The following is a 7,464-nucleotide window of genomic DNA, read 5'->3' as shown; positions in this document are numbered from 1 at the left end:
TTCCAATGAGTATCATCCAATACGCAAATGTCCGAAGATTTTGCAAATGGGTCTCAATGAGATTAAAAAGCTTAGCCTAGTCTCAATTGCTTTTTCAAAACTCATTCAGTCAAAAACTGCAACAGCAAAATCAATTGCTTCTGTTGTCATAAAAGACACAATACCTTGCTCCACAAAGAAACCGACATAGCCACTCCGTTACCGGGTCCTAGTACAAGCGCCAATTCCAACCTTAACCTTAATTCATATTCAGCACTATACAGTCCGCTCCTACTTCGGATGTTGAAGCTGTTACATCTTGTTTTACAGTAAATTCCACTGACGTTTTACTAGGTACTGCAATGATTGAAATTTGTTACTTGGATAATAGATACACTACTCGAGCGTTAATAGACTAACAAAGAGCTTTCACGTTTTTGGGAGGTGGAGAATCTTCCAAGGAAGAACTTTACTTCATCATCTGATAAATTTTGTGACGATCTTTTTACAAAAACTACCAGAAGAGCTAAAGATGGTCGTTATATTGTTTCTCTTCCATTTAAGGAAACTTAGTTTAGGCCAATCTCAAAATAGTACTATGGCATAATTTCTACGAAATGAGGTTCGGCTACTTCATTCACCTGTCTTGAAATCCATTTATGACAACGTGGTTGAAGAATATATTGATTTGGATCATATGTTCAAAGTTTCACCGCCACAAAATTCCGAAATTTGTCCATATTACCTACCGCATCACGCTGTCATAAAACCTGAAAGCACTACAACAAAGGTACGCGTTGTTTTTAATGCATCATCTCCATCTTCTAATGGGTTAAGCCTAAATGATATCCTTCATACTGGTCCAATTTTACAAAATGACTTGACCCTGAAATGGAGATTTTTAAGTATGTCTTCTATGCTGATATCCAAAAGATGTATCGTCAAATCGTAGTCGATCTGAAGCATACTGTATTCCAAAGAATCCTATTCCGCAATAATCCAAACGTAATTATCCAAGATTACGAATTAAAAAGAGTGACATTCGGCGTAAATTGCGCGACTTTCTCCAGTTGTGATTCTAGCAGACGATTTGGATAGAAGGTACCAAATGGGAGAAGATTCTTTCACCGAAATTCTTAGAGCACTGGCAGAATTTTAAATCCAATTATTGCTATATTAATGAAATCCGAATTCCAAGATGGGTAGACCATATTCCTAACGCTGAAATCCAAATCCATGGGTTTTGCGATGCTTCCAAAAAAGTATATGTATCCGCGTTATACATCCCAATAGTTGACGGTGAAAAGATATCCAGTCACTTGATTGCTTCCAAAACAAAAGTAGCTCCTGTTAAAACTTTGTCTATTCCACGACTATAGCTATGTGGTGCCGTATTACTGGCGCATATGATTGACAATTATCTTCCACAATTTGATATCAGTCATTATTCCTTATTCTGTTGAACTGATTCCACAATTGTCCTGTCATGGTTAGCCAAACCTCCATGTTCTTGGTTAACTTTTGTAGCAAATAAGGTTTCCAGAATAACCCAAATTACTGATCCAAAACTGTGGAATCATGTCAAATCCTGCAGATTTAGCTAGTCGTGGGGTTTATCCAAAAGAGCTCGTCAATAACCATCTTTGGTGGTTTGGTCCTGATTGGTTAAAAGAATCAATAGCAAATTGGCGTATGCCTGATAAGGCAAATATTCTTGATACAGAAATCGAAAAAAAGAATGTAAAAGTGCATTTTTCATATTTCCAACATTATGAGGATATTTTGGAAAGATTTTCCTCGTTTCCTAGGGCACTTCGTGTTGTATCTTACATTTTCCGATTTTTTTTCCGCACTCACCCAAGATTGAGTTGTAATTTTCATAAAAGTTCACTTGCCTTATCTAGTTCAGAAATCAGTTTTGCTCGCGATCGACGTATAACCAATTGCACACAAAGTTGGCTATCCCGCCGAATATCGAGCTTTATCTTCCAGACTAGTTATATCCTCGTCCAGTTTCATTTTGAATCTTAATCCATTCCTAGATTCCGAAGGACTTATCCGAAGGTGCGGAAGACTCGAGAATTCTTCGGGTCTTTCATACAATGAGAAACATCTTTTCATTATTCCGTATAATTGCCAATATTCCCGGCTTTTAGTTAAATTTGTCCACGATATTAGTCTTCATGGTAGTAATCAGCTTGTCCTACGCTTGATAAGAACACATTACTAAATTCCAAAAGTAAAAATCTTATCAAAACCACCATTCGAAAATGCAAATCGTGAATCATCTACCGAAAGATGATGGCTGCCTTGCCATCCGAGCGATCTGAAATTTCGCGTCCATTTACACATACGGGACTAGATTTTGCCGGACCATTCGACATCAAATCTTATTCTGGTAGAGGTTGTCGTATGTCGTATGTGTGTTTGTATGCTTTTCGACGAAGACTATTCACTTGGAAGCCTCAACATATTTGTCAACATCTGCATTCCTTGCCGCTTTTCACAGGTTATTTTCTCGACGTGGTTGTCCACTTCATTTACATTCCGATAATAGAACTACATTCGTAGGAGCGTCAAAGATTATCCATAGAGAATTCACCAGAACCTGACCTGGCATTTTATTCTGCCGGATGCTTCGCATATAGGTGGCCTTTGTTAGGCAGGAGTCAAGAGCTTCAAATCGCATTTCCGTAAAACCGTAGGTTGTTTTAAATACACTTTTGAGGAATTTTCCACACTTCCCGCTCGAATTAAAGCTTGTTCCAACTCTAGGCCTATTTCTCCACAATCGCAAGATCCTTCAGATCTTTCTGCCTTAATTCCAGGTCATTTCCTCATACGTTCTCCTATCCTTTGTCCTATTGATCCTAAGATTAACGAAAGTTCACTTTCTTTCTACTTTCTCTAAGATCTTTCAAACAACTTAATTTCTTTCAGAACATCATGCCAAAACCCCAAAAACAAAAACTCCAAAGCTCTAATACGTCTTGACGCCGTAAAAACGCATAAATATTGCCAGAACTGTTTAGCTCATAACCTGCAAAGGAACATGCATTTCGAAACGCGGGTCGTCATTGCAGCAAACTCCACCATACCCTTCTCCATATCAAACACCGGCTTTTGAAAGATTTCGGCATAAGTCGAACCCGTACCAACTCTCGATCTAGTTCTCGTTCTCCTCCGCCTAGACCCTCGACTTCGCAAGCTGCTCGAAGAAAATTAGCTGCACCAACGACTTCGGCTACTACCTTGACGTCACTATTACGACTGTTTTAGTAAAGATTGGCCCCACGAACACCCATGCGCGTTGCCTCCTGGACTCTGGTTCTACTGTCAGTCGTGTTTCCGAGAAAATTGTTAAAACGCTAAGGCTAATAACTTTGACAATGGAGAATAAAACCGTGTGTCCTGTAACACTGAAGTCCAGATTCGATTCTGAGTCCAAGATTGAGGGCATTTTCCGGGTTGACAACCGGATTTCTAGCAAAACTCCCATAAACTCATTGCCAGTGAGTTTTAAGCAACATTTCCGAGACTTGTTCTTAGCGGACCCTAAATTCTTCGAATCCGCTGGAATTGACGTAATCATCGGCGTTGATTTGTACCCGAAGGTGATAAGAGAGGGTGGTTTTACAAAAACAGGGTTGCCAACAGCGCAAAGTACCATCTTTGGATGGACTATTTATGGTTCTTGTCTCACATAAACAGTATTCAAAATGTACTTGTATATAAAGTAAAGCAAATGTATGAAAACAAACGAACATGAATTTTGAACTCTGAATTTTCTAATAAAATATATTCATTGAAATCCTAATATCCATTTCCTTTTATTTCATTATGCAACAAATATTGCTTTCATTCTTTTCCTTTCTATAGCACAGATGTCCAAAGGAATCAATTTACTAATATTAACATTAAGTGTTCCTAACCTCACAATTATATTTTGTAATTCCTTCTAGCAGAAATAAGTATTTTACGACAATTCTTATTCCTTTTTTTCCATAGTTTGTATATTGCAAGGCGGGCGGTAATGTTTATGCCAAACAACCATTGTCCATTTATTCATAATTTCCCCGCAAATTCCTATTTCTTATGACATTTATCGGTACTGAATGCTATGAATTGCAGCATATGTAAAGTTGTCAGACTCAGTTGTTGGCTCAGAGATACTAATGATTTTCCAATAATCCAGTCTTTCATCCCCACCCCAGCTTTGAGCGAAACAAGCTATATTATGAGACGCATAAACATACCGCCCCCCCTTGACATTATGCAACTTAATAAAAAATATTCAAAATGAACAGGTTGTTAGGAATATATGTAAAAACAAGTATAAATTTATAGTCGGACATTGCCGACCATATGATACCCTACACCAGTCAGTATGTTAAAATTGTGGATTTTTTTTACGTAAAGCATTTAATTTGTTTTATTGTGAATTTTTTACTTTTTGTTGACAAAAAAGAGATTTTCTTCAAGAGGGCTCATAGGGGAGAAGGGGTAAATATGGGCCTATCCTTATAAATTTTGGTAAATGAATTTACGTCTACTTCAAAGTCATTTATGTAAATTTTGATCGTTTTATTAGTAAGGGAGTTTGTATGGGGGCTAGGGTCAAATGAGGTCCGATCTCTATAAAAACTCGTATTGTTATTTATTGTTCTATAAAACTTTTGTTGATAATATAAAACTTTTGTTGATATATCACATAATTGTGAGCCTAAAGGCCCGATTCGGGGGGTACGGTTGTATGTGGGCTAGGAGAAATAATGGACCTATTTCAACGTTCGTCCCTGAACCAAAAGAAGAGTATGTGCCAAATTTCATAAAATTATCTTGAAAATTGCGACCTGCAGCGTGCGCACAAGGTTTACATGAACACACAGACAGACATAGCTAAATCGATTCAGAAAGTAATTTTGAGCCGATTGGTATACTTTACTAGGACCAATATTTTTGGTTGTTACAAACTTCAGCACAAACGCATAATATCCTCCCCACTATAGTGGTGTAGGGTATAATAATCCAAAAATTATAAAACGAAATAATTCATTTATGCAACAAATACTTAATAAATAAAGAATTTTATAAAAGAATAACAAAGAATAAGAGCAGTTATGTAAAAGAATTCAAATTATATAGAATCAAGGCAAAGTAAATAATAAAAATAAGGTAAAGAAAAATATAATATATATTGTACAGTAAATGTTGAACTTGTGGGTGGTTTAGATGCTAAATCTTCCTATAATAGTCCAACCTAGAACCGTATTTTGTGCCATCGGTGTACCAACGGATTCTGGTTAATTGTTGGCCCGGATAAGTCGAGGATAGATATCTGCTCCGAGCACGAAGTTGATGTCGAAATTTACAAAAAAGTAGAGGTCTGCCAGACGAAGATTCGTGTAAAGAGATGTCACGCGAGAATCAATTTTCTGCTTTAGCTGCTTTCTTGGGAGTTCATTTACCACCATTGCTAATACATTAAACGTTATATTCTCGTCGAGGCGTGAACGAAATTTGATTTTACAGAAAAGATCAGATCCGATGAAGGCAGGGAATAGGGTAACTGAACGCATATTGGGGGCTGGTTGGTTCCTGATAAAAGGCTCGTCTAAACGTTTATGGCGGTGAATTGTTTTAGGTGCGTCTTAAAGCTCTTCACTCCGGCTTTCCATATGAGGTGTACCTGGCGGTATAAAATGCCATTCTAGTGGAGTGAAAGAATGTAGTTCAAGAAATTGGGTTTTATTTGCGTCCAAGATGTGACAAGCGCCAACAAAGGCAGTACCATTATCCGAATATAGGGTATTTGGACAACCACGCCGTAAAAAAAACGTGCAAAAGGAGATAAAAAAGCTTGAATCGAAATACCACTAGTGGCTTCAAGATGAATGGCCTTGGTAGAGAAACAAACAAAAACTAGTACGAAACCATTTGTTACCTTACATCCTCAACCTGCATAGGTTTTGATATTAAACGGTCTAGCGAAGTCGATACCAGTGTTAGCGAATGGTCGCGAAAGTGTTTTTCTTTCGGGGGGTAAAGCCGCCATAATTTTCAGACTTTTTTGACGCTTTTGTATTATACACGTACTACATTGGGATATGATACTTTAAATAAGAATTTTCAGCTTGGGAACATAATAATATAGGCGCATGAGACTGTATAACAGAGCATTCTGGCCATGGAGCGAGTATTTATGCAAGTATATCAAAAATAGCCCTGTACACCGAGCGTGATATGGTAATAAAATGCCATTAGATCAGCGCTACATAGCTCTTTTCAGGGTAATGAAACAAACTTAACTGGAGCCACTTTCGTTTTGGCGACAAGCATATGTAAAGAGATATGCCCGTTAATACAAGGTAGCGGCATAGGCCGTTTCTGAAGCATCGCAGAAACCATGTAACTCTACAGAGTTACATGGTTATTGGAATTAGGATCTTACCGATGTCCACGTAATCGGCAAGGAAATCGTGCCATTGTTGCAACGTTGATGGTCTAAGTTCTTCGTCCCAGTTTGTTTCATCTTTCAACTGATCTTTTTGTTACTAAGTTTCGATTGGGGTTCTTCTTAAGTTGAAAGTAAAAATTATCAGTTCCGCTCATTTTGCTCAAAAGACGATACTGAAGATACATTGTTACCAGCAATAATCCACCCGAAGACTGTTTGTTGTGTTACTAAAGATTGTGAGGGAGTTGTCCAGTGAGTTTTTTAACTACGAAAGCATTTGTGCATGTTTAAAAGGTACCATCGATGAGTGAGCCGATGCGAATGTAGCAGAGTTGAGTTGAGGTAGCAGTTAAGGCTCCATTCAGACTATGAACCTCAGTTTAGGAAGATTTAGTTTTCAATAGAAGTCGATTTTGAAGTTTTTTTTTTATAAAAGTTGCTTCGGATGCAAAGTCGATTAAAGCACGGACAGTATATTTAAGGTTATTATAATAAATGTCAACAAGAGCGGTTCCGAGTAACACAGTTGAGTTAGAAGTGGATTGCATTTGCGTGGAGTATGTTTGTCGCAATTGCGCTGCTGCCGCAGTCGAACTGGTGGGGTTTCCTTCTTGATTCGATGATGAATGGGGGTTTGCATTATTCGGATTTGAATTCGGTGGTCTATCGACAGTCCGTGATTTTTCTTGCGGGTTCGTATTATCTGAACGATGAAGCAACGAGTGGTGTTTACCGTCATAGAAAGAAACGAGGGACATTGATTGTTTCCAGAGGCGGAGGGTATTTTCGGGTAGACAAGTCGAAAAAATGTATACGAAAATGATGTCCCGATTCGGGGGGTACGGTTGTATGTGGGCTAGGAGAAATAATAGACCGATTTCAACGTTCGTCCCTGAACCAAAAGAAGAGTATGTGCCAAATTTCATAAAATTATCTTGAAAATTGCGACCTGCAGCGTGCGCACAGGGTTTACATGAACACACAGACAGACATAGCTAAATCGATTCAGAAAGTAATTTTGAGCCGAT

This window comes from Lucilia cuprina, chromosome 2 (genome assembly GCF_022045245.1).
Source record: "Lucilia cuprina isolate Lc7/37 chromosome 2, ASM2204524v1, whole genome shotgun sequence".
NCBI classification, from domain to species: Eukaryota; Metazoa; Arthropoda; class Insecta; order Diptera; family Calliphoridae; genus Lucilia; species Lucilia cuprina.
Note: the sequence above shows the minus strand (reverse complement) of the source record.